General features: G+C 41.2%; 1 protein-coding gene across 4 annotated transcripts in view; it reads left to right on the plus strand.

Annotated features, from left to right (window-relative positions):
• FBXL7 (F-box and leucine rich repeat protein 7) overlaps positions 1–15,110 on the plus strand; it is a 199,423-nt gene that overhangs the window by 50,510 nt on the left and 133,803 nt on the right. The window contains exon 1 of one of the 4 annotated variants that reach the window (XM_075744841.1): positions 3,743–3,931. The exons of the other annotated variants lie outside the window; for them this stretch is intronic. The gene's annotated coding sequence lies outside the window, so the exon portion shown is untranslated. Of the gene's footprint in view, positions 1–3,742; positions 3,932–15,110 lie in introns of those variants that run through there. 4 annotated transcript variants of the gene reach the window in all.

Raw genomic sequence — 15,110 nt, forward strand, 5'->3', positions numbered from 1 at the left:
TTCTGCAATTTAGATGTGTACTCGACAAGTCTCCCATTCTCATAGTCGTATCCTCCTTTCTGTTTTATTTGGGCTTTTTAGTGGTTCTGGTGGACTTGGTAGTGTTAGGTTAACAGCTGGACTCAATCTTAAGGGTATTTTCCAACCTAAATGATCCTATGATTCTGGGAGAAGCAGGCCCTATAGCCTGGCTGGAATAATTCAATTCATTAGGAACCATTCCTTCCATTAAATCATGTTTGGGGGCAATGTAGCATTTTGCAAACATATAATGCTTTAATTACTCGTGTAAGAGTGTTACTTTATACTCTGTGCAAGATCACAGAATCATAGAATCTTAAGGTTGGAAAAGACCTCTAAGATCAAGTCCAACCGTCGACCTAATACCACCATGTGTACTGAACCATGTCCCAAAGTGCCATGTCTACATGTTTTTTGAACACCTCCAGGGATGGTGACTCCACCACCTCTCTGGGCAGCCTGTTCCAATGCCTGACCACTCTTTCAGTGAAGAAATTTTTCCTAATACCTAATCTAAACCTTCCCTGACACAACTTGAGGCCATTTCCTCTTGTCCTATCACTTGTTACTTGGGAGAAGAGACCAACACCCAGCTGGCTACAACCTCCTTTCAGGCAGTTGTAGAGAGCAGTAAGGTCTCCCCTCAGCCTCCTTTCCTCCCGGCTAAACCACCCCAGTTCCCTCAGCTGCCCCTCATAAGACTTGTGCTCTAGACCCTTGACCAGCTTCGTTGCCCTTCTTTGGACATGCTCCAGCACCTCAATGTCTTTCTTGTAGCGAGGGGCCCAAAACTGAACACAGCACTCGAGGTGTGGCCTCACCAGAGCCAAGTAAAAGGGCACAATCACTTCCCTGGTCCTGATACAAGCCAGGATGCTGTTGGCCTTTTTGGCCCCCTGGGCACACTGCTGGCTCATGTTCAGCGGGTTGTCAACCAGCACCCCCAGGTCCTTTTCTGCCAGGTGTCTTTGCAGCCACTCTTCCCCAAGCCTGTAGTGTTGCCTGGGGTTGTTGTGACTGACATGCAGGACCCGGCACTAGGCCTTGTTGAACCTGATACAGTTGGCCTCGGCCCATTGATCCATCCTGTCCAGATCTCTCTGCAGAGCCTTCCTACCCTCAAGCAGATCAACACTCCTGCCCAATTTGGTGTCATCTACAAACTTACTGAGGGTGCACTCAATCCCCTTGTCCAGATAATTAATAAAGATCTTAAACAGGACTGGCCCCAAAATGATGCCCTAGGGAACACCGCTCATGACCAGCCACCAACTGGATTTAACTCCGTTCACTACAGCTCTCTGGGCTCAGCCTTCCAGGTGGTTTTTACCCAGCAAAGAGTGCGCCTGTCTAAGCCATGAGCTGCCAGCTTCTCTAGGAGAATGCTGTGGGAGACAATATTGAAGGCTTTACTAAAGTCCAGGTAGATAACATCCACAGCCTTTCCCTCATCTACTAGGCGGATCACCTGGTCATAGAAGGCGAGTAGGTTGGTCAAGCAGGACTTGCTTTTCATGAACCCTTGCTGGCTGGGCCTGATCCCCTGGTTGTCCTGCACCTTCCTGGTGAGCGCACTTAAGATGAACGGCTCCATAATCTTCCCTAGTACCGAGGTCAGGCTGACAGGCCTGTAGTTCGGTGGATCCTCCCTCTGGCCCTTCTTGTAGATGGGCGTCACATTGGCAAGCCAATGTGATACCTGGCTAAGGTTGATCAGGCTGTGTTGCTGTGGTCCTCAGCGCTGTCTATGGTGGGTCCCTGCCACTGAAGCTTCTTGAAGTGGATGGTGTGTTAGTGTTGGTCTGTGCTATGGAATTTCTGCTGTCCATTATCTTCCCCTGGCACATGATAAGTTCTAGAGAAAAGGATGGCTGTGATTGAGGAACCAGCCTTCTCTCAGTACTGGTTTTTTGTTCTGCTGAAGTTCTTGAAAAACCAAAACAACAAAAAAATCCTAACCCATACACCAAACCACAAAACATCAAACAAAACCCAGAACAAACCCAACTAAAACCAACCAACCAAAAAACAGACAAAATTCACACAAACACTCTCCCTACCCCAGCTCCCCCAATACCAAACATACCCTCCAAAAGAAACACACCCCCCCACCCCCCAAAAAAAACCAATAAAAAATTAAGCTAAGAGTTACAGCTGATGACAACTTTTATGAGTTTAGGTGGTCTCAGTAGGACTTGTACTATTCTGAATATAGAAGTACAGAATTCACTCAAGTTTTCTTTAATTGTAGAAATAGCAGCTACTCAAGTAGCTGAAACTGGCTTTATATCCAGTTTTACATTTACATTTTTAGAAAAATCATAGTTGGATAAGCTTTTCTAAGAGAAGTTAGCTTCTATTTGTGTAATAATAGCAAAAGTCCTTCATGCATTTGCTGTACTTTTCTAATAATTTCTTAAGAAAATATCTTTCAAGTGACTTTCAAAACCACTGGAATTCGACTACTACTGCATTGCTTTATTCTACAAATTGTAAATGAATTATTGTGTAATTAATATCTAATTGAGGAAAGTAAGAAAAGAGAGTGTTCAGCCTTACCAATTCTTACTTTGACACTTAAGATATTAAAGTCATTTTTAGAAGACTACAGTGATTAATGAAACAAGTAGCTGGTTTTGAAACAATTTTATGAACTGTGGAAAGACAGCTTGAGTTTTGTGAATATGTGAAATCTCTTAAAACAGTTGTCTTGCACTCTTATTTTCTGTGTCTGAGAATGATAGACACTTTTGTCCCTGGCTTTCATACCCAGAGGTATAGAAAATTAGCGATATCTTCATGCTCTGTATAGAAAAAAATTCTTTTCTAGAAAAATTTGAGGTACGCATCAGAAAATTATTATTACTGGTCTACACGGGAATATATAAAGTGACATTTCTTGAACACAGAAAGGTTTATTTGGGTTGTGTGCCTTTCATTTTACTTTACAAGTGAGGGAACAAAGTAGACATTATAGGATATTTTCAGGGACAATGTCATTCTGTTAATTTCTCTTGGCTTCATAATCATGTTCTTTCAAAAGGCTGGGTATTTTTTGGATCTCTGAGTAATTCTTAATTTATTCAATGAACTTAAGAGGAGGGATCCTTGTGTTGTGTACAATGATAGACACTATGAAAAATTTGGAAAGATGGAATGAGTCCTTTGCTACTGAATGCTTTTGGTATTTAAAATGGTTCCTGATGGAGAATCAGCTCAGTCTGAGATTCAGGTGAGTGCAATCCTGATCTTATTTCAGAGGAAGATAAAAATCTGAGAACCAGTTTGCAAATAGGTAGCCCTTCTGAGTATTGTGGTTCACATAATAAGGTATGTAGCTGTGTTTAATATACTGGAGTTCTATTGAAGCTTTTGAGTGGTTTGTGTATCCTCTCAGGACATTGAGCTAATTAAGTGTTGTGGCAAAAGACTTGCTGAAAAGAGATGCTGTTTTCCACCTAGTTTTTCTTGACGATCCTCTTGGCAGGAACAGCTCTTTTGATCCCTTCCTATGTCTGATACTTGTTAAGAAATCTTTTCCCACTTCAGTTCTTTAGTATTTTCATTTTCTCTTTAACATTAGAAGCTTACTAACCCAGTATCAGAAATTAAACCCCATATATGTTCTTTCTGGATGCATGCAAGCATAGGCATAATTCCTAATTATTTTGATGACAGTTCTCTTCCTGTTTATCTCTGTCCTTGTGTCTTTACAGCATCTCTTACTGGGAATTGGGCTCTTGGTTCTACTGTTGAAGCAGTCTCTAAACAGACTTTTTGTGCACAAAACCATGTCTGAATTTGATATGAATGCCTGAATTTGCCCCTACTTGCTTGGAACTAGGCTGAGATTCAGTTGGCTTTGGGTGAACTGTAGCCACTTTGAGTTGGTAGTGAAACTGGAGACCAGGTAAGTTTCCTAGGGTTTGGGGTTATTTTTCTAACAGTGGATTTTTTCTGGAAGAGTGAAATGTTGCAATACTGAATGTGCCAAAACAGAATAAATTGAAGCCAAAAAATTGGGGAAGAATAAGAGGTGTTGGGAGGGGTGACAGTTCATAAATCCAAAACTATAAACACTTTGGCAGAATAAACAGAGCTCACTATTTAAATTCCTTTAACCAAAATATCTGAATGCATATGCAAATATAATCACCTCCAGCAGTATGTGGAGGTACAAAGTAGTATAGAGGTTGTTCTTAGGCACTATTTTTGTTTTTAACCACATCTTGTTATGCTTTTTCTATCTAATAGGCAGTGTTCCTGTAAAGCTGTTCTGCTAATTATAACAATACCATTGCAATCAGCATTTAAATCGGAGTTCAAATACAAGGCAAAAGTAGTTAGGACATTGGCAAGGTTAAAGCTGCAAATTGAAACCTTACGTTATTCTGGCTAATTTGTACTGAAATGCTATAGCCAAATGTTTAAAACTTGCCTAAACAATACTACGAACAAATTGGAAAGGTACATAAAACTGCAGTCTTACTTGATCTGCTGCCTGAAATGTGAGACCTACCAGAACAAATGCACTTACAGTACAGTTAAAGAGAAATTATCCCAATTTAAAAACCTGGCATTAGCTTTTCCAAAGTAAGGTCTGATGCTTGGTAGGAGCGATTACAGTTTATTCAATTACCTGTAAATCTGATTTTAAGGAATCCAAGGTCCCAAATGTAAGTCTTTCTGTAAAATGCTGTACCATACTTAAATACTGTTATCACAGGGAGGTTCTGACACTAAATTGTTCTTTGTCTGTTATTGCCTATGCTAGCTATTTGAAGTAGTTTTCTTCTCTGAAAAGTGGAGTCATCCTTGAAGTATCTAATAATTGCTCAACCTTTGCTAGTCTGAAAACCATCTTTCTTGAATGCTACACTGTCTCCTAAGACTGCTTGAAGAACATATACAACCTGATAATGCATATTTAAATGTCTGACTTATCCATTTTCCAGAATTTATGAACTGACCCTTGCAAGTTCCTCCAGATTAATTCTAGTATTTGATCGAAATAATGAAATAAAATTGGAACAGTAAGATTTTGCCTTTAACTTGACAATCCCTGGTAAGATGTTGTAGCTTAAATTTATTGCACAAAATATCCTGCCTTATTTTCCTGTATCTTATCTTTTTATGTCAGCTTGTCAAATGACTGTATAATTTTTAAGACTGATACTGCCAACAGTGCCAAAACTAGCAGCATGCTTGAGAAACATCAGCTTAGAGTTGCTGACTCATTCTGTTCTTCTCCTCTGGCTATTGTACCATAGTGCCTGCTGCTGTGTTTTTCTTAAGTTACTGAAGTTTGGCATCTCCTTGTTTCTGCCAGCATTTCTCAGATTTCCCTTGAGAAACGTGTCTGAGACTGGCTGACAAAAATGGCAGTTGATGGTAATTCTTATGTTAATTCAGACTGCTGGATCATCATTGGTTTAGGCGGTTGCAATAGACTAAGCTGGAAGTATAACCAGAAGTCATGAACATGAATATAATCTGGTGATTAGCCATCTACATATTCCTCTAGCCTTATATGTTTAAGTGTGGCTGAATAACTTGTGTGGTATTGCGCCTGCTGTATGTTCAACTGTCCGTTGTGATATTTCCTTTAATATTTAAGGCTAGTTTTCAACGTGAACCGTGATGATGGATTGGGAGTTTGTGTCTCTTGAACTTCAAAGTAGAATTGCTATTTTAATGGTTTAAAAGAAAAAAAAAAATTTACAGGAAAACAAATGCCCACAGTAGCAGCCTATCAGCTATACTGAGCTATGAGACTGCTACTCACCTGCTCTGGACTCGTGTGTACATAGACTTGCCAGACGGCGGGCAGGATTTCTTTAGAGATGCATTGCATTTGCTTGTTTGTAAGATTTAGTAGTCAATTTAGATCAGCTAGTTTGAGTTACCCTCCAACAAAGTGAAGTACGGAGACTTTTCATAGGCACGTAGCCTACCCGTGATGTGTTTATGCTGCCTTGCATACGTGAATGCATGAGTGGGAAGAAGCTTGATGGCTTTACTGGGTGAGTGTAACCTGTTATGCTGCTTGGATAAATCTCAATTGTAAATTATTTTCAGAGTCAGATAGTGAAATTTCAGTTTGTACCGGTGCCTAATCTAATCTAGAGTGCTTTTTTTTTTTTCCCTAACGTGAAGTCCATTTTGATCTTATATATCCAAATGAGAGGTCTTTTACTTGTTCGTTATAGGTAAATAGTGCTAGGTGTGAATCTCTGAAAGACAAACATTAATGTTAAGAGAGCTCAAGGATGTGGGTAGTAGGAACAAATTATTTCCAGCTGTGAAGTTTGACTTGTTTAATCTGAAGATATTTGTATGTTCTTGTAGACATATATAAACATAGATATTTTAAATTTTTTTTCCTTAAACATCCCCTCACATCCCCCTGGCAAGCTGAAAATTTCTAAGCCGTGCAAGGTACATCTTTAGCTCTCATTTGAGGAAAAAAAACCTTTGTGTGCCACTCGAAACCTCAGAAACTCTGCAGTGCAGTTGCTCACCTTGCACAGGAAGACTTGGGGAACGACAGGCTGGTCAGCTTATGGAGCAGATTGTCCTGGAAACTATGCTCAGGCACATGGAAAATGAGGAGGTGATTGGTGACGGTCAATGTGGCTTCACTAAGGACAAATCATGCCTGACAAATTTGGTGGCCTTCTATAACGGGGTTACAGTGTCGATTAGAAGAACAACTGATGGCACCTACTTGGGCTTGTGCAAAGCATTTGACACTGTCCCACATGACATCCTTGTCTCTAAATTGGAGAGACGTGGATTTGATGGATGGACCACTCAGTGGATAAGGAATTGGCTGGATGGTCACAGTCAGAGTTGTGGTCAACGGCTCAATGTCCAAGTGGAGATCAGAGATGAGTGTTGTTCCTCAGGGGTTGGTATTGAGACTGGCACTATTTAACATCTTTGTCGGCAACATGGACAGTGGGATCGGGTGCACCCTCAGCAAGTTTGCCAATGACACCAAGCTGTGTGGTGTGGTTGACATGCTGGGTGGAAGGGATGTCATCCAGAGGGACCTTGACAGGCTTGTGAGGTGGGCCCATGTGAACTACATGAAGTTCAACAAAGCCAAGTGCAAGGTCCTGCACATGGGTCAGTGCAATCCTGAGGCTGGGCAGGGAATGGATTGACAGAAGCCCTGAGGAGAAGGGCTTGGGGGTGTTGGTGGACGAGGAGCTCAGCATGAGCCGGCAGTGTGTGCTTGCAGCCCAAAAAGCCAGCTGTATCCTGGGCTGCATCAAAAGAAGCATGGTCAAGGGAGGTGATCCTGCCCCTCTACTCCGCTCTTGTGAGACCCCCCCTGGAGTACTGCGTCCAGCTCTGGGGTTCCCAGTACAAGAGAGACATGGAGCTGTTGGAGGGAGTCCAGAGGAGGGCCATGAAGATGATCAAAGGGCTGGAGCACCTCTCCTATGAGGACAGGCTGCGAGAGTTGGGGTTGTTCAGCCTGGAGAAGAGAAGACTCCGGGAAGACCTTATAGCAGCCTTCCGGTACCTGGAGGGGGCCTACAGGAAAGCTGGAGAGGGACTGTATACCAGGGCATGTGGTGATAGGACAAGGTGTAATGGCTTTAGGCTGAAGGTGGGTAAGTTTACATTAGACATTAGGAAGAAACTCTTCACCATGAGGTTGGTGAGCCATTGGAACAGGTTGCCCAGAGAAGCTGTGGATGTCCCCTCCCTGGAAGTGTTCGAGGCCAGGTTGGATGGGGCTTTGGGCAACCTGGTCTAGTGGAGGGTGTCCTTGCCCCTGGCAGGGTGTTTAGAACTAGATGATCTTTGAGGTTCCTTCCAACACAAACTATAATTCTAAAATAGCTGAAACTTAGGTGAAAATCTGAGGCATGTTTGTCAGCTCCTTTTAACCTCAGGACCAGGGTCATCTTTGGTACGAAATGGGGTGCTGACAATGATACTGATCTCCATTTATGTCCCGACAGATTTCTCGATAGCAAGAAAATGTGTGTATTTTAGGTGCTATTTGTGTATTGGGTTTTGTATTTATTTATGTTTGCATTCATTTGCTTGTGTCCAGGAAACAAAATTCAAGACTTGGATGAGCTTCAACTCTTCCCATCTGTGCATGTATTGGAATTTTCAAGAAACTTGGCATGGGAGGATGCCTAAGTGAGGACACGTTGCTAGTCCTCACCTCTTTGCACACTGTATTGCAGTAGTTTGCAGTGTGTGTGTTTGGTCATTAGAAAAGCTACAGTGTGTGTGTTTGCTCATTAGAAAAGCTAGAATGGTTTTGTTACCTTGGTTGCTTCTTGAAAATTAAACAAGTAACATCAGTTCTGTTCTGACTTTAAGTATGTTTTAATATTAATATGGTTCAAATATCAAATGAAAGAACTTGTTTCTCCTTGGACAGTAATCTTCACTTCTGACCCAGTTTTATGGGGATTGTTGTCATGATCTGTGAATGAGTTGCTCAGCTCAGAACTAGATCTTGTACCGGGCTTGGAAGTTTTTAGGCTCCTGTGCTGTTTTATTGGCATAGTAACTTAACTTCCTCATTTGTACATCATATCTGTGTTAATACTTTCCAAATGAAGGACACTCCTGCCCCCAATTTGTTGGGCCATCCTGCATAGAACTCTTAAAGTGTGATGTGATGTCTTTGCTCACCAAGTCAGATATATTTAGGATGATTCATCTTAATGCAGATGTACATATTATCTGAAGCTTTTAAAGCTTCAGGTATCCTGGTCAGAGCCGTTGCCATTTAACATCTGGAAGTAGGAGAAAAATCAGCATCTTTTTCCTTGAGGAAAGCATTGTAGGCTGACAGAACGAGGCTAGGGAGAACTAGGTGTTTGTTGAATATGCCACACTGTCTTGGAAATGCTGTTGTCTTACACATCCAGAGTATGATAGTCTTCAGATACAAGTATTCAAACCACAAATCACTTGGTGGCAAAGGTTTTAAAAAAAAAAGAAAATTATATATAGGTGTTGAAATACACGGCCTTATTCTCAGTGTTTGACCATTGCATGCTGTAGCTTGGGCATGGGTGAAATCCTGTGTAGGAAACTTAAATACTGATTTGTAATGGTTTTTATTATCCCACCGCTCCCCCCCCCTCTTTTTTTAAGGGTGACTTGTGGTGTTGAGTCTGATAACTCCTATTCTTTTATGTCTAATTTTTGAAATTGAATGGAACAGTCATACTTGGTTCTGTTATTGAGCTTGTGACTGAGTATGAATGGACTAGGATTTTTTTGCCATTTCTGCCACAAGTTAGCTTGGTTCCATATCATGGAAGTACCAAACTGAATTTTACTTTGGGGAGGAAAGGGACAACTCAAACTAAAGGCACTGAATTTAGACTGGGAAAATGGAGCAGTGATGACAAAAGATAACAAAGGTAGTAAACAGTAAGTTGAAAGTAAAGCTTCTGTGCTGTATAATACTAAATAAGTAGATGTAGTTTCAGATTTCATGTGTAGGGGTAACACACTGCTAAGCAGTGATAACAGACATTAAGGCAGATGTAGGCCGTTGCATTCCAGCCCTCATGTCCCTTTACAGAAAGCTTCTGGTAGGAGCAACAACATAATCTTGATAAACTAATATAGAGGTCTAATAAAAGGAACCTTGCCAATTCTAGGTGGGTGGAAATCTGGAAATGCTAGAAGACTAGTACACTATTGAAACAATAATAGCTTGTGATGTTGGATAATTTTGAGGTTTGTACTCACTGAAGAATCCTTATGTGCTGGGCTATCCTTGAAACAAGGTCTGTCTCAGGATGGCTGGGTTGTTTTCTCCAGGCAATAATGGCTTCCTTCATACACTGGTTGGAGCTTATGATTCTGAGTATGTACCACTGAAGTCAGCTGAGCAAATGCATTTGAGTTATGAAAAATGGTGTGAATGAGCTAAAAAGAAAGAGTTTTCTGTTGTGCATAGAACATTACTGCTTCAGTACTAGAATCATAGAATCATGATTACATAGAATATTATATACATAGCACATGTAATATGCTATTCTGTTAACTTCTTCATGAAGGACAACTGATGGAATTAAAGTTGAGACTGAAATTTGTAATGTTTAACTCAAGTTTGCATTGGAAATGGTACGGTTCAGAGTTTAATTCCTACTTCTCTCATTGAAAAATGTTATAGAAAATACTTAATATTTTCTTTAATCTAGCACAATGCTCAAACATGCAAGTCAGCCCAGCAAAATCCTTTTATTTCTGTCTGCTTTTCTATGGCAACAATACCTTTTTGCATGGCCCTGGTTTCGCCATCGCCCTGGCAAGCTTTGGAAGTAACCAATATACTAGAAAGCTGTTGGATGACAGAAAGGCTGTGGGTTTAAAGACCTGTATGCCCATTGCCTCCTCTATTGTGATCAAAGCTTGTTTTGCTGGGCACTGTGTTCCCTTGGTCAGACAAATGGTATTGGACCCCATCCCTCTTAAGACCAGCTCCTGGAAATGTCTTTCTTTTTCTTTTTCCTGCACCAGTCTTCGACTTTCTGAATGTGAAATGAAGCTGTCCTTACTGCCAGCTTGTTGTTTTCCTGAATATGTTGGCCAGGCTGAAATGATATACATCATATTACAGGCTGCTTGCTGCCAAACTTTAGTCATATATATATTGCTCAAGCTGCAAACCTCCAAAGCAAACACAGAGAGGAAATCAAAATTAAATTAATCCTCTCCAAGGATGTATAAAGTATGGCTACACTGAGGTTTACAAGTTGAGGGTGAGAGGGACCATTGGTTGTGTGGGAGTCAGAAGCCACTGGTATGCACAACCCCTTTCTTACTGCATTGCTTGTCTGTGCTGGAGTTGCTTAGCATGAAGGCCTTAATGTTTGTTTTTTTTAATGATAGCTAGACAAATGACTTTGCAAAACCATGCCTAACTATAGAATGATAGGGCATTCTTGGCAGTTTGCATTCACAGGATTAAAGGCAAATGAGACACCAGTTTCTCTGGAGCCCTCAGAGCTGTGCATTTCCTTCATGTAATGCACTCAAAGCCTCTTAGCTGGGATTGAACAAAGCTCTGGACTCTTCACTTTTGGACATGGTATGAAGGTTAGGTTGGAGACCTACTTTCTGGTGTTCTTGGTTGAGGGGACTGGTTTAGTGACAGTGCTTAATTCTGTTGTACTGCCACTTTCCTTCTTAATGCTGGGTTTGGGCTGGCCAGCAGGAGAAATCAGAGCTTCTTGAAGGTCAGAAGGTCTCTCTCAGCTGGCATGAGGGGCAGAGGCGTGAAGTAGTGGCTGATGGCTTTCTTGACTATACTCAGTCCATTTTCATGTGGAAAACATGGATGAAAGGAGTAAGTACTGCCTGCAGGAGATGAAAATTAAATAGAATGACATGGCAGAACTTTGTGCAATTGCAAAGTAGACTTGAATGTTATTTAATCCAGAATTTTTTTTCTTTTTTTTTTTCCCTGGAGTTATAGGCCTTGGATTTTGATACTCACCTGAAATGAAATTATATACTATATTGTATATTTTTGCAGAAAAAAAAATGCCTTAACAAGCAACGGCAGTCATAAAGTCATTAATCTATTCCCACAAGCAGAAAAATAGGCTTGATTGCTGAAGTGACAGTCATGACTATTCTTCACCAAATATTGTGCACAGGAAGAAGGAAATAAAAAGCCTTGCCTGTTTTTTCCCCTATAAACTTAAAAGGGCTTCAGGATTGTAAACCTAATACAGAATGTCATCAGCGATCACCATGATCTACCTGTTGCTTGCACTGAAGTTTATTAAATTTAGGAGCAGTTAAACTGTTGTCTTGGATAATTTAAATGTCTGGTAAAAATGTTTTGAGAAGTAAAGCTGTAACTGAGTAGCTTAATCTTGAGTTGTTCTGGGGGAAAAACTTTGAAGATGAGCAAACCTGAAGTAGGTGAGTTCAGGAGTTGAAAGTATGCCATGTTTATCCTGCTAATACAGAGGAAAGCATCTGCTTGCAGTCTTGCAATACTATCTGTTACTGAGACTTTGCTACTCCTCCTTGTTGTTCAAGATGAGACTTGCAGAGAGCAGTAAATCTTTTCCAGAAGAGCTCCTGTGGTGGGACGTTACCAGAGCATTTTGTCCTACTGCAAATTATGTGTCCCATCTTTTGTAAGCTTAATCTTTGTAGAAGTCCTGTATGTTTAATTTCTACTGATAGGCAAACAATTTTCCATGGCTTCCCTGCTAAATATGTTGATTTAGGTTACTGGTGAAACTCTGATGTCATTAATCAAGCACTTAGTGTAGACCTAGAGTGTAAGAATTATTGTCTATACTTCTTGATGACTGTACAAGGACTGACCGCTTGCCAAAATGATTAATAGAGTCGAAGTAATGTACTGTGTATGCCAACTTGTTGATCTGCAGACCTCAAAATTTTTCTATGGAGTACAGAGTCCAATCTTGAACTTAAGCTTGCTGACAATAGGCTTGCTTCTTCTTTTTTTTTTTTTTGTATCACTGATAGTAAAAGTTCTGAACCTTCGGGTAGCAACTTCTGATACGAGATCTCTGCTGATAAAGGAGCAGTTCCAGGGAGAATCAAGGAATTCCCATGTCTTAAAACCTCTCCCTTGAAGCTGTCATTTGTCATTTCAGTCCATTTCCTCACTGTGTTGGGTTTGCGTGGCAAGGTTTTGGTAGCGGGGGGGGCTGCAGGGGTGGCTTCTGTGAAAAGCTACTAGAAGCTTCCCCTGTGTCTGACAGAGCCAATGCCAGCCGGCTCCAAGACGGACCTGCTGCTGGCCAAGGCCAAGCCCATCAGTCCCTCTGTGATAACATATTTAAGAAAGAGAAAAACAGTTAGAGGGAGCTTTTTGCAGCCAGAGAGAGGAGTGTGAAGATGTAAGAAACTCTGCAGACACCAAGGTCAGTGCAGAAGGAGGGGGAGGAGGTGCTCCAGGCGCCGGAGCAGAGATTCCCCTGCAGCCTGTGGTGAAGACCATGGTGAAGCAGGCTGTCCCCCTGCAGCCCATGGAGGGAGGATGAGGGGGTGTAGAGGTTCCACCTGCAGCCCGTGGAGGACCCCACGCCGGAGCAGGTGGAGACACCTGAAGGAGGCTGTGGCCCATGGGAAGCCCAGGCTGGAGCAAGCTCCTGGCAGGACCTGTGGCCCCGTGGAGAGAGGAGCCCACGCCGGAGCAGGTTTGCTGGCAGGACTTGTGACCCCGTGGGGGACCCACGCTGGAGCAGTTTGCTCCTGAAGGTCTGCACCCCATGGAAGAGACCCACACTGGAGCAGTTCGTGAAGGACTGTAGCCCGTGGGAAGGACTCAACGTTGGAGAAGTTTGTGAAGGACTGTCTCCCGTGAGAGGGACCCCACGCTGGAGCAGGGGAACGATGAGAGGAGTCCTCCCCCTGAGGATGAAGAAGCAGCAGAAACACCACGTGATGAACTGACCGTAACCCCCACTCCCCGTCCCCCTGTGCCGCTGAGGGGGGCGGAGGTTGAAGCCGGGAGTGAAGTTGAGCCCAGGAAGGTGGGAGGGGTGGGGGGAGGTGTTTTAAGAGTTGATTTTATTTCTCATTCCTCTACTCTGTTTTGCTTAGTAATAAATTAGATGAATTCCCTCTCTAAGTTCAGTCTGTTTTGCTCGTGACGATAATTAGAGAATGATATCTCCCTGTCCTTATCTCGACGCACAAGCTTTTCGTTGCACCTTTTCTCCCCTGTTTAGTGAAGGAGGGGAGTGATAGAGTGGCTCTGGTGGGCATCTGGCCCTCAGCCAAGGTCAACCCACCACACTCACCCACAAATGAAGCAGGACAGCTATCTGCAATCAAAGGCAACTTTAACAAGATGTAAGAAGGTGGGGGGTTTTTTGTTTAAATGGTGAATGTTATCTTATAATCTTAATGAGTCATTTAACTATACTATGTTTTGTCCTACATGTAATAAACTTATTTCTAATTTGAATAAACAAGTATTAAGTATCCATCAGTTTGATACTCGATGGCTCTGAATCAAGTTAAGGCTCTGACTTAAATTGTATTATGTAGTAAAAACTTGGAGCACAAGACTGACTTAGAGCATGTGCTCTACTTGACAGTTAGCTGTGTATAGCAGAAAATACAGTAGGAAGGGTGGCATGTATCTTGCAGTAGTACTTAAAAATGATCAACAGATTTGGCAAAGTTGTTTTGGGAATTACATCTTATAAGAATACAGTTTGTTCCCTAAAGGTCTGTAAAAGATAACAAAAGTATTGCAAGGCACATTCACTAATAGAAAAAATTTTGAAGATGAAAAAATGTCATGGCAGTGGCAATGCTTTCTCATTGCTTTTGTATTCTTGGTCTTGCCATGTTGTAGATATGAGTGTCTGCCAAACTGGACTGGTTTGCAGAAGTCATATGCAAGCCCTAGTAAAAAGGAATTGTGTAATTTTAGCGAGTTTATTTTTCATAATCCATTAACTTAATTAAAACTGATCATAACTTGATTGTGGTTTACTGACATATCAGAGAATAAAATTGAAGCTGAATTAAATGAAAGTTAAATTCTAAAATAGAATAAGGATTTTTCTTTGATTTTCCAAGTTCAATGAATGACAGCAGTTAGCCAATTAGTATTTATTTTTTCTTTTTTTTTTCCTCAAAGCTGTTACAAAAGTTCTTCTGCAATTGGAAAGCTGCTCTTATATAAATAGATATCCAAGTGTGTATGTTTCGTAGTTGTTTCCTGTTAGTATCTAAAGCAAGCATTGGTATTGTAAAAAAGAAGCTTCCCTTGAAAGACAGTGTAAAATGAAGTGCAGCTTTTTAATCACTGTAGCTTTTGCTTGAAACAGAGTCATTTTATATTCCTGTTAGTGGATATATGCTGGATATATGGTATATAATTATAGTATATCTATTTATAACCATTTTATTAATACATTAAAAAAATGTACATGACTGGAAGCTCTTCAGTCTTACAAGAAATGCTACAACTCTGTTTCAGATAGTTGTAGTAAAGCCCTTAAAACCATGGAAAATAAGCATATTTCTCTTTTCTAGCTTAACTGAAGATGATTCAGAGATACTATTTTTGTATGATGACTCTT

This window comes from Balearica regulorum, chromosome 2 (genome assembly GCF_011004875.1).
Source record: "Balearica regulorum gibbericeps isolate bBalReg1 chromosome 2, bBalReg1.pri, whole genome shotgun sequence".
NCBI lineage: Eukaryota > Metazoa > Chordata > Aves > Gruiformes > Gruidae > Balearica > Balearica regulorum.